The sequence below is a fragment of the Anthonomus grandis genome, chromosome 13 (genome assembly GCF_022605725.1).
Source record: "Anthonomus grandis grandis chromosome 13, icAntGran1.3, whole genome shotgun sequence".
Lineage (NCBI taxonomy): Eukaryota > Metazoa > Arthropoda > Insecta > Coleoptera > Curculionidae > Anthonomus > Anthonomus grandis.
In genome coordinates, this window is record NC_065558.1 from 10500841 (window position 1) to 10513315 (window position 12475).

The 12475-nt window shown below is 37.9% G+C and overlaps 1 long non-coding RNA gene across 1 annotated transcript in view; it reads right to left on the reverse strand.

Annotated features, from left to right (window-relative positions):
- Positions 1 to 539: 539 nt before the first annotated feature.
- LOC126743855 (uncharacterized) overlaps positions 540 to 12475 on the reverse strand; it is a 133384-nt gene continuing 121448 nt past the window's right edge. The window contains exons 3-4 of the long non-coding RNA XR_007663011.1: positions 725 to 842; positions 540 to 662 (exon numbers count right to left, since the gene is read on the reverse strand). This is a non-coding gene — a long non-coding RNA (uncharacterized LOC126743855). The remainder of the gene's footprint in view (positions 663 to 724; positions 843 to 12475) is intronic.

Consider the following 12475-nt stretch of genomic DNA (forward strand, 5'->3'; position numbering starts at 1 on the left):
TATTTAATTTAAGTTTTTAAGATTATCTTTTTTTCAACTCTTATTTTTCTAATACGGGATATTTCAGTATTTAATCTTCGGTTTCGTCAACTTTTGCATTTTTATTCATTTCTTAATAATATTTATTAAGTAAAACATGTAAACATGCTTTCTTTTTTGTAAAAACGTTTTAATATCGATTTTCTCGTTTCAATATCGGTATTGTCTGTTAGTATTTTAGCTTTTAAAGCTAAAATAGAATTTTCGCAGTTCAACCTTTTTCCCGAGAAATATTCTTCTTTTTGCTTTTTTTTTTCCTGATTTTCTTCGTCTTTATCTTTTTCTCCTTCTTTTTTTTTCTTCTTTTTTACCTCCTGAGAACTAATATGACCTTTCAGTCTCCTCCTAGTCCTAGATCTAGTATTCAAACCTCTCATAAAAAAAATTAAAATTAAATACAATCTGGTTTTTATATCGTCAACTATACAAGGAATATTAACAACCTGATAACATAGGGAATTTTAAAAATATTTGTAAGTAAAAAATAGTTGTGCATATTATTCAGTTTTAATTAGATGTTGTTAAGTCTGATATGAACCACTGGAACTTGTTATTATATTAATACCATTCGCAAAAGGTATTTAGTTTTTAATGTTTAAGTCCTTCTCACAGTCTAATGTGTCCTAAAAAATAAAAAATGGTAATACATTTATGACGTTTTAGTTTAACCAGATGAACTACTTACGCGAGATAAAGCGTTTCCTAAAAAATAAAAAAAATCTGAAAAAGTTTAATTTTTATTCTTACATCACCACTTCAGTTTGAGAAGTCCTTAGGAGTAGCCACAAAAGGGTCGTTACCACCTAAAAAAGAAAATATCATTTTCTTGGCTTTGAAAGTCAACTGTATATGAAATATCAGCAGTATTATTACAGAAGGAATTTACGGAAAGCTTATAGAAACTGCTTTCTGTATTAATTTTAATCAGATTTGGTTCAGATTAAAATAGCAAAACAAATTGTAATTTGTTAGTTTTATAGGTCCAACTTGTTATAGAACTTTGAATATTTGATGTTTTTTTTTAATCCGGAGGATAACATATTAAATTTATTTTTAACATTAACTATCTACTACAATCCTGGTCATAGAAGATTTATCATAAGGGCGAATACCATCGGTATCTCCATTGACAGCTCAAACAATCGTCTGCTTATGTCAGTATCGCTGTCTGTAAAGTTATGCTATTTGAGGTATTACGCTCTTTATAGCTGAAATTATAACGTATTTTTTATTACAAGTCATATTATTATTTGCTAATAAAGCTAAGTAGCGTTGGTCAAATCAGGTGACCTGTAGTAAGTTTTGCAAGCTTTATAAGCAAATTGAGAAATAATTCCAAAAAACCATTTTATGAGAGGTAAAGGTCGTAAATCAGTGACGATAAAATATGTTTCATTTTGTATCGTATATCCATCAAAATCCGCTTCTCACAAAGGAATTTGCATAGAGAGGGGGCGCGATCGAAATTTATCTCAGTTCGGGAACGATAAATCCGTGCGACTTTATTAGATATCGACTAATTTATGGGTGCCGCCTCGGCCTGCCAAGCGAAATCGAACATCGCTTATAAAATATCGAGGTGGTAATGTTCCCATGTTTATTGGAAACAATATTGTAGCCCGGAATCGACACCGGCAAATTTACGGAAACTATAAATCCGGATTATAAAGTTCGAGCCACTGCTTGACAATATTTTGTTTGTGGAGGATATTTGGTTAATTTCACTATGAATGCACTTTTTATGGCACTAATGAATTTCGGGGAAATTTATTTGATTCTCTTATGACTAAACTTTTTTCATTCTAAAGTTATACCAGAATTTAACCATTTTGTCTCAATGCTTATAGGTTGATCTATGGGGTAGGATTATGTTAGAATTTAGGACACATAAACAAAGAAAAAAATCCCCTTTATCATATGAATTTTATTTTAGTGCCTTATACTAAAAAGATATATACAAGTTGGGGAATTGAAGATGAGAATCATCGATGAGCGGCCGCCTTCGATTGTCTCATTTTTTTTACAGTATAACAATAACAACATCGATCGGTATGCCTTATTTTGCTATGTAATTTTAAAGCCCTATTTTTTTTTTTGAACTTATTATGGCTGTTTATACTCTTTCGAACAGAGTTCAAATTATTAATTGGTTTTATGGAGAATATTCGGCAGTATATAGAGATTTAAAATTCGGTCCAATTTAGACCTGGGATCCGTCGGATATTTTCAACAAGACCACTGGCCTGCTCATAATGCGGTTATGTTAAAAGAATTTTTAACAAATACTTTTTTTAATCGTTTTTTTAATACTAGGACTGGCGATATTAAATGGCTTTCTAGATCTTCAAACTTTATTTCAAATAACTTTTATTTTTAGGGTTATCTTAAAAAGACCATTTTCAAACACGAATTTAATATGGTAATAAATTTTAAGAAGTTGCGAGAAAAAATTGTTAAATGTGTCAATCTCATTTCAGCAAAAACTCTTTCAAAAGTTCGAAATGCCTTATTGTTTATCTAAAGAAGGAGGCCTGTTTATTTAATTAATTAATTTAATTTTTGGATAAAGTTTAAATCTTTCATCTTTTACATCAATTTATGCTTTAGGTTTATTAAAATAATGCTCTCATTTTCATTACGCAATAAATAGCATAATAAGCATTTTAAGATAATGATGCTATGTCGGTTATACTGTGATACACACGGTGTTACAAAATTCGATGCAAATATTTTGAGAGCGTATTGATGCAGTAAAAATAAGAACTTTCTTTCTTATAAACATGTGTTCTAAAATGTAGCAATTTGAGTCAGCTAATATAAATGCTAAAACCTCGCTGATGGTCTTGTTGAATTCAGAAAGACGAAACTAAGGCAAAACCGTTGGATTTTTCATGATAGTGCCCATAGAAGCCGAGATATCGGCATTCAAAGTTTGGATTTTTTCATATTTCGAGCATTTTTCGGTTTTACAGTAAGTATTGTTTTTTTCACCGAAAATTGATTTTTTTCGAAATCGAACTAACTATACCATAGTCTTGCACTTATCACCCACATCACGAAAACACCGGGCTATAATGGGATTCGAGCAGAACTAACTGAATGAGAGCACTTTGAAATTTCGGAAAAATAATTTTCGACCTCGTTTTTGAGGCCAAATATACGATATCTTAGCTAATATAATAGGTAAAACCACGCGGATGGCCTCGTTGAATTTAGAATGACAAAACTAAGAGAAAACCGTTGGAATTTTTATAATAGTGCCCATTGAAGCCGAGATATCGGCCTTCAAAGTTTGGGTTTTTTCAATTTTCTGGTATACCCCCCCGCATCGATTTTATTTTTAGTAGTATTTTTTTGACGTCAGTTTTGAGACCAAAAATAAGCATCAAAAAAGTCATATCTCGGTTATCGTAAAGGCTACGACCTTGCATATGGTCTCGTTGGATTCAAAAGGACGAAACTAAGACAAAACCGTTGGAATTTTCTCGATAGCTCTCATAGAAGTCGAGATATCGGCCTTCACAGTTTGGGTTTTTCCATTTTTCGGGTATACCCCCACAGCAGTATTATTACAGGAGAAATTTGGATTTTTTTCAGAAAATTTTTTTTAATAAAATACCGGGTTATAAGGGAATCCGAGCAGATTTAAGAAATCGAGTATTTTTTCGACCCCGTTTTTGAGCCCAAAAATGGGCCACAAAAATGCGAAATCTCAGCGAATATGGGAGCTACGACCGCGGATGGTCTCGTTGGATTCAGGAGGACGAAACTAAGTCAAAACCGTTGGAATTTTTCCGATAGGGCCCATAGAAGCCGAGATATGGACCTCCAAAGTTTGGGATTTTTCATTTTAAGGGTATACCCCCCCGTATCGAATTTTTCACCAAAAATTGATTTTTTTCGAATTTGAACTAACGATACCAGCGGCTTGTTCCCATCATCTACAACACGAAAACACCGGGTTATAATGAGTTTCGAGAAAAACTAAGGGAATTATAGCACTTTGAAAATGCGAAAAATCGATTTTCTTTAAACCCGAAAATAGCTGTAGAAACCCTTATCAGCGGCTTATTCCCATCACCTACATTACGAAAACACCGGGTTATAACGGAATTCGACCAGAACAAGTGGAATTATAGCACTTTGAAAAGTCGGAAAAAAGTCAATTTTCGACCTCGTTTTTGAGCCCAAAAATGGGCTACAAAAATGCGAGATCTCAGCTAATATGGGAGCTACGACCTTGCGGATGGTCTCGTTGGATTCAGGAGGACGAAACTAAGTCAAAACCGTTGGAATTTTTCCGATAGGGCCCATAGAAGCCGAGATATGGACCTCCAAAGTTTGGGATTTTTCATTTTAAGGGTATACCCCCCCGTATCGAATTTTTCACCAAAAATTGATTTTTTTCGAATTTGAACTAACGATACCAGCGGCTTGTTCCCATCACCTACAACACGAAAATACCGGGTTATAACGGAATTCGACCAGAACAAGTGGAATTATAGCACTTTGAAAAGTCGGAAAAAAGTCAATTTTCGACCCCGTTTTTGAGCCCAAAAATGGGCCACAAAAATGCTAAATCTCAGCTAATATGGGAGCTACGACCTTGCGGATGGTCTCGTTGGATTCAGGAGGACGAAACTAAGTCAAAACCGTTGGAATTTTCCCGATAGGGCCCATAAAAGCCAAGATATGGACCTCCAAAATTTGGGATTTTTCATTTTAAGGGTATACCCCCCCGTATCGAATTTTTCACCAAAAATTGATTTTTTTCGAATTTGAACTAACGATACCAGCGGCTTGTTCCCATCACCTACAACACGAAAACACCGGGTTATAAAGAGTTTCGAGAAAAACTAAGGGAATTATAGCACTTTGAAAATGCGAAAAATCGATTTTCTTTAAACCCGAAAATAGCTGTAGAAACCCTTATCAGCGGCTTATTCCCATCACCTACATTACGAAAACACCGGGTTATAACGGAATTCGACCAGAACAAGTAGAATTATAGCACTTTGAAAAGTCGGAAAAAAGTCAATTTTCGACCCCGTTTTTGAGCCCAAAAATGGGCTACAAAAATGCGAGATCTCAGCTAGTATGGGAGCTACGACCTTGCGGATGGTCTCGTTGGATTCAGGAGGACGAAACTAAGTCAGAACCGTTGGAATTTTCCCGATAGGGCCCATAGAAGCCGAGATATGGACCTCCAAAGTTTGGGATTTTTCATTTTAAGGGTATACCCCCCCGTATCGAATTTTTCACCAAAAATTGATTTTTTTCGAATTTGAACTAACGATACCAGCGGCTTGTTCCCATCACCTACAACACGAAAACACAGGGTTATAATGAGTTTCGAGAAAAACTAAGGGAATTATAGCACTTTGAAAATGCGAAAAATCGATTTTCTTTAAACCCGAAAATAGCTGTAGAAACCCTTATCAGCGGCTTATTCCCATCACCTACATTACGAAAACACCGGGTTATAACGGAATTCGACCAGAACAAGTGGAATTATAGCACTTTGAAAAGTCGGAAAAAAGTCAATTTTCGACCCCGTTTTTGAGCCCAAAAATGGGCTACAAAAATGCGAGATCTCAGCTAGTATGGGAGCTACGACCTTGCGGATGGTCTCGTTGGATTCAGGAGGACGAAACTAAGTCAAAACCGTTGGAATTTTCTCGATACGGCCCATAGAAGCCGAGATATGGACCTCCAAAGTTTGGGATTTTTCATTTTAAGGGTATACCCCCCCGTATCGAATTTTTCACCAAAAATTGATTTTTTTCGAATTTGAACTAACGATACCAGCGGCTTGTTCCCATCACCTACAACACGAAAACACCGGGTTATAATGAGTTTCGAGAAAAACTAAGGGAATTATAGCACTTTGAAAATGCGAAAAATCGATTTTCTTTAAACCCGAAAATAGCTGTACAAACCCTTATCAGCGGCTTATTCCCATCACCTACATTACGAAAACACCGGGTTATAACGGAATTCGACCAGAACAAGTGGAATTATAGCACTTTGAAAAGTCGGAAAAAAGTCAATTTTCGACCCCGTTTTTGAGCCCAAAAATGGGCTACAAAAATGCGAGATCTCAGCTAATATGGGAGCTACGGCCTTGCGGAGTGTCTCGTTGGATTCACGAGGACGAAACTAAGTCAAAACCGTTGGAATTTTCCCGATAGGGCCCATAGAAGCCGAGATATGGACCTCCAAAGTTTGGGATTTTTCATTTTAAGGGTATACCCCCCCGTATCGAATTTTTCACCAAAAATTGATTTTTTTCGAATTTAAACTAACGATACCAGCGGCTTGTTCCCATCACCTACAACACGAAAACACCGGGTTATAATGAGTTTCGAGAAAAACTAAGGGAATTATAGCACTTTGAAAATGCGAAAAATCGATTTTCTTTTAACCCGAAAATAGCTGTAGAAACCCTTATCAGCGGCTTATTCCCATCACCTACATTACGAAAACACCGGGTTATAACGGAATTCGACCAGAACAAGTGGAATTATAGCACTTTGAAAAATCGGAAAAAAGTCAATTTTCGACCCCGTTTTTGAGCCCAAAAATGGGCTACAAAAATGCGAGATCTCAGCTAATATGGGAGCTACGGCCTTGCGGATGGTCTCGTTGGATTCAGGAGGACGAAACTAAGTCAAAACCGTTGGAATTTTCCCGATAGGGCCCATAGAAGCCGAGATATGGACCTCCAAAGTTTGGGATTTTTCATTTTAAGGGTATACCCCCCCGTATCGAATTTTTCACCAAAAATTGATTTTTTTCGAATTTGAACTAACGATACCAGCGGCTTGTTCCCATCACCTACAACACGAAAACACCGGGTTATAATGAGTTTCGAGAAAAACTAAGGGAATTATAGCACTTTGAAAATGCGAAAAATCGATTTTCTTTAAACCCGAAAATAGCTGTAGAAACCCTTATCAGCGGCTTATTCCCATCACCTACATTACGAAAACACCGGGTTATAACGGAATTCGACCAGAACATGTGGAATTATAGCACTTTGAAAAATGGGAAAAAAGTCAATTTTTGACCCCGTTTTTGAGCCCAAAAATGGGCTACAAAAATGCGAGATCTCAGCTAATATGGGAGCTACGGCCTTGCGGATGGTCTCGTTGGATTCAGGAGGACGAAACTAAGTCAAAACCGTTGGAATTTTCCCGATAGGGCCCATAGAAGCCGAGATATGGACCTCCAAAGTTTGGGATTTTTCATTTTAAGGGTATACCCCCCCCGTATCGAATTTTTCACCAAAATTTGATTTTTTTCGAATTTGAACTAACGATACCAGCGGCTTGTTCCCATCACCTACAACACAAAAACACCGGGTTATAATGAGTTTCGAGAAAAACTAAGGGAATTATAGCACTTTGAAAATGCGAAAAATCGATTTTCTTTAAACCCGAAAATAGCTGTAGAAACCCTTATCAGCGGCTTATTTCCATCACCTACATTACGAAAACACCGGGTTATAACGGAATTCGACCAGAACAAGTGGAATTATAGCACTTTGAAAAGTCGGAAAAAAGTCAATTTTCGACCCCGTTTTTGAGCCCAAAAATGGGCTACAAAAATGCGAGATCTCAGCTAATATGGGAGCTACGGCCTTGCGGAGTGTCTCGTTGGATTCAGGAGGACGAAACTAAGTCAAAACCGTTGGAATTTTCCCGATAGGGCCCATAGAAGCCGAGATATGGACCTCCAAAGTTTGGGATTTTTCATTTTAAGGGTATACCCCCCCGTATCGAATTTTTCACCAAAATTTGATTTTTTTCGAATTTGAACTAACGATACCAGCGGCTTGTTCCCATCACCTACAACACAAAAACACCGGGTTATAATGAGTTTCGAGAAAAACTAAGGGAATTATAGCACTTTGAAAATGCGAAAAATCGATTTTCTTTAAACCCGAAAATAGCTGTAGAAACCCTTATCAGCGGCTTATTCCCATCACCTACATTACGAAAACACCGGGTTATAACGGAATTCGACCAGAACAAGTGGAATTATAGCACTTTGAAAAGTCGGAAAAAAGTCAATTTTCGACCCCGTTTCTGAGCCCAAAAATGGGCTACAAAAATGCGAGATCTCAGCTAATATGGGAGCTACGGCCTTGCATAGTGTCTCGTTGGATTCAGGAGGACGAAACTAAGTCAAAACCGTTGGAATTTTCCCGATAGGGCCCATAGAAGCCGAGATATGGACCTCCAAAGTTTGGGATTTTTCATTTTAAGGGTATACCCCCCCGTATCGAATTTTTCACCAAAAATTGATTTTTTTCGAATTTAAACTAACGATACCAGCGGCTTGTTCCCATCACCTACAACACGAAAACACCGGGTTATAATGAGTTTCGAGAAAAACTAAGGGAATTATAGAACTTTGAAAATGCGAAAAATCGATTTTCTTTAAACCCGAAAATAGCTGTAGAAACCCTTATCAGCGGCTTATTCCCATCACCTACATTACGAAAACACCGGGTTATAACGGAATTCGACCAGAACATGTGGAATTATAGCACTTTGAAAAATCGGAAAAAAGTCAATTTTTGACCCCGTTTTTGAGCCCAAAAATGGGCTACAAAAATGCGAGATCTCAGCTAATATGGGAGCTACGGCCTTGCGGATGGTCTCGTTGGATTCAGGAGGACGAAACTAAGTCAAAACCGTTGGAATTTTCCCGATAGGGCCCATAGAAGCCGAGATATGGACCTCCAAAGTTTGGGATTTTTCATTTTAAGGGTATACCCCCCCGTATCGAATTTTTCACCAAAAATTGATTTTTTTCGAATTTGAACTAACGATACCAGCGGCTTGTTCTCATCACCTACAACACGAAAACACCGGGTTATAATGAGTTTCGAGAAAAACTAAGGGAATTATAGCACTTTGAAAATGCGAAAAATCGAATTTCTTTAAACCCGAAAATAGCTGTAGAAACCCTTATCAGCGGCTTATTCCCATCACCTACATTACGAAAACACCGGGTTATAACGGAATTCGACCAGAACATGTGGAATTATAGCACTTTGAAAAATGGGAAAAAAGTCAATTTTTGACCCCGTTTTTGAGCCCAAAAATGGGCTACAAAAATGCGAGATCTCAGCTAATATGGGAGCTACGGCCTTGCGGATGGTCTCGTTGGATTCAGGAGGACGAAACTAAGTCAAAACCGTTGGAATTTTCCCGATAGGGCCCATAGAAGCCGAGATATGGACCTCCAAAGTTTGGGATTTTTCATTTTAAGGGTATACCCCCCCGTATCGAATTTTTCACCAAAATTTGATTTTTTTCGAATTTGAACTAACGATACCAGCGGCTTGTTCCCATCACCTACAACACAAAAACACCGGGTTATAATGAGTTTCGAGAAAAACTAAGGGAATTATAGCACTTTGAAAATGCGAAAAATCGATTTTCTTTAAACCCGAAAATAGCTGTAGAAACCCTTATCAGCGGCTTATTCCCATCACCTACATTACGAAAACACCGGGTTATAACGGAATTCGACCAGAACAAGTGGAATTATAGCACTTTGAAAAGTCGGAAAAAAGTCAATTTTCGACCCCGTTTTTGAGCCCAAAAATGGGCTACAAAAATGCGAGATCTCAGCTAATATGGGAGCTACGGCCTTGCGGAGTGTCTCGTTGGATTCAGGAGGACGAAACTAAGTCAAAACCGTTGGAATTTTCCCGATAGGGCCCATAGAAGCCGAGATATGGACCTCCAAAGTTTGGGATTTTTCATTTTAAGGGTATACCCCCCCGTATCGAATTTTTCACCAAAAATTGATTTTTTTCGAATTTAAACTAACGATACCAGCGGCTTGTTCCCATCACCTACAACACGAAAACACCGGGTTATAATGAGTTTCGAGAAAAACTAAGGGAATTATAGCACTTTGAAAATGCGAAAAATCGATTTTCTTTTAACCCGAAAATAGCTGTAGAAACCCTTATCAGCGGCTTATTCCCATCACCTACATTACGAAAACACCGGGTTATAACGGAATTCGACCAGAACATGTGGAATTATAGCACTTTGAAAAATCGGAAAAAAGTCAATTTTTGACCCCGTTTTTGAGCCCAAAAATGGGCTACAAAAATGCGAGATCTCAGCTAATATGGGAGCTACGGCCTTGCGGATGGTCTCGTTGGATTCAGGAGGACGAAACTAAGTCAAAACCGTTGGAATTTTCCCGATAGGGCCCATAGAAGCCGAGATATGGACCTCCAAAGTTTGGGATTTTTCATTTTAAGGGTATACCCCCCCGTATCGAATTTTTCACCAAAATTTGATTTTTTTCGAATTTGAACTAACGATACCAGCGGCTTGTTCCCATCACCTACAACACAAAAACACCGGGTTATAATGAGTTTCGAGAAAAACTAAGGGAATTATAGCACTTTGAAAATGCGAAAAATCGATTTTCTTTAAACCCGAAAATAGCTGTAGAAACCCTTATCAGCGGCTTATTCCCATCACCTACATTACGAAAACACCGGGTTATAACGGAATTCGACCAGAACAAGTGGAATTATAGCACTTTGAAAAGTCGGAAAAAAGTCAATTTTCGACCCCGTTTTTGAGCCCAAAAATGGGCTACAAAAATGCGAGATCTCAGCTAATATGGGAGCTACGGCCTTGCGGAGTGTCTCGTTGGATTCAGGAGGACGAAACTAAGTCAAAACCGTTGGAATTTTCCCGATAGGGCCCATAGAAGCCAAGATATGGACCTCCAAAGTTTGGGATTTTTCATTTTAAGGGTATACCCCCCCGTATCGAATTTTTCACCAAAAATTGATTTTTTTCGAATTTAAACTAACGATACCAGCGGCTTGTTCCCATCACCTACAACACGAAAACACCGGGTTATAATGAGTTTCGAGAAAAACTAAGGGAATTATAGCACTTTGAAAATGCGAAAAATCGATTTTCTTTTAACCCGAAAATAGCTGTAGAAACCCTTATCAGCGGCTTATTCCCATCACCTACATTACGAAAACACCGGGTTATAACGGAATTCGACCAGAACATGTGGAATTATAGCACTTTGAAAAATCGGAAAAAAGTCAATTTTTGACCCCGTTTTTGAGCCCAAAAATGGGCTACAAAAATGCGAGATCTCAGCTAATATGGGAGCTACGGCCTTGCGGATGGTCTCGTTGGATTCAGGAGGACGAAACTAAGTCAAAACCGTTGGAATTTTCCCGATAGGGCCCATAGAAGCCGAGATATGGACCTCCAAAGTTTGGGATTTTTTATTTTAAGGGTATACCCCCCGTATCGAATTTTTCACCAAAAATTGATTTTTTTCGAATTTAAACTAACGATACCAGCGGCTTGTTCCCATCACCTACAACACGAAAACACCGGGTTATAATGAGTTTCGAGAAAAACTAAGGGAATTATAGCACTTTGAAAATGCGAAAAATCGATTTTCTTTAAACCCGAAAATAGCTGTAGAAACCCTTATCAGCGGCTTATTTCCATCACCTACATTACGAAAACACCGGGTTATAACGGAATTCGACCAGAACAAGTGGAATTATAGCACTTTGAAAAGTCGGAAAAAAGTCAATTTTCGACCCCGTTTTTGAGCCCAAAAATGGGCTACAAAAATGCGAGATCTCAGCTAATATGGGAGCTACGGCCTTGCGGAGTATCTCGTTGGATTCAGGAGGACGAAACTAAGTCAAAACCGTTGGAATTTTCCCGATAGGGCCCATAGAAGCCGAGATATGGACCTCCAAAGTTTGGGATTTTTCATTTTAAGGGTATACCCCCCCGTATCGAATTTTTCACCAAAAATTGATTTTTTTCGAATTTAAACTAACGATACCAGCGGCTTGTTCCCATCACCTACAACACGAAAACACCGGGTTATAATGAGTTTCGAGAAAAACTAAGGGAATTATAGCACTTTGAAAATGCGAAAAATCGATTTTCTTTAAACCCGAAAATAGCTGTAGAAACCCTTATCAGCGGCTTATTCCCATCACCTACATTACGAAAACACCGGGTTATAACGGAATTCGACCAGAACATGTGGAATTATAGCACTTTGAAAAATGGGAAAAAAGTCAATTTTTTGACCCCGTTTTTGAGCCCAAAAATGGGCTACAAAAATGCGAGATCTCAGCTAATATGGGAGCTACGGCCTTGCGGATGGTCTCGTTGGATTCAGAGGACGAAACTAAGTCAAAACCGTTGGAATTTTCCCGATAGGGCCCATAGAAGCCGAGATATGGACCTCCAAAGTTTGGGATTTTTCATTTTAAGGGTATACCCCCCCGTATCGAATTTTTCACCAAAAATTGATTTTTTTCGAATTTGAACTAACGATACCAGCGGCTTGTTCCCATCACCTACAACACGAAAACACACTCTCACGAGATGTG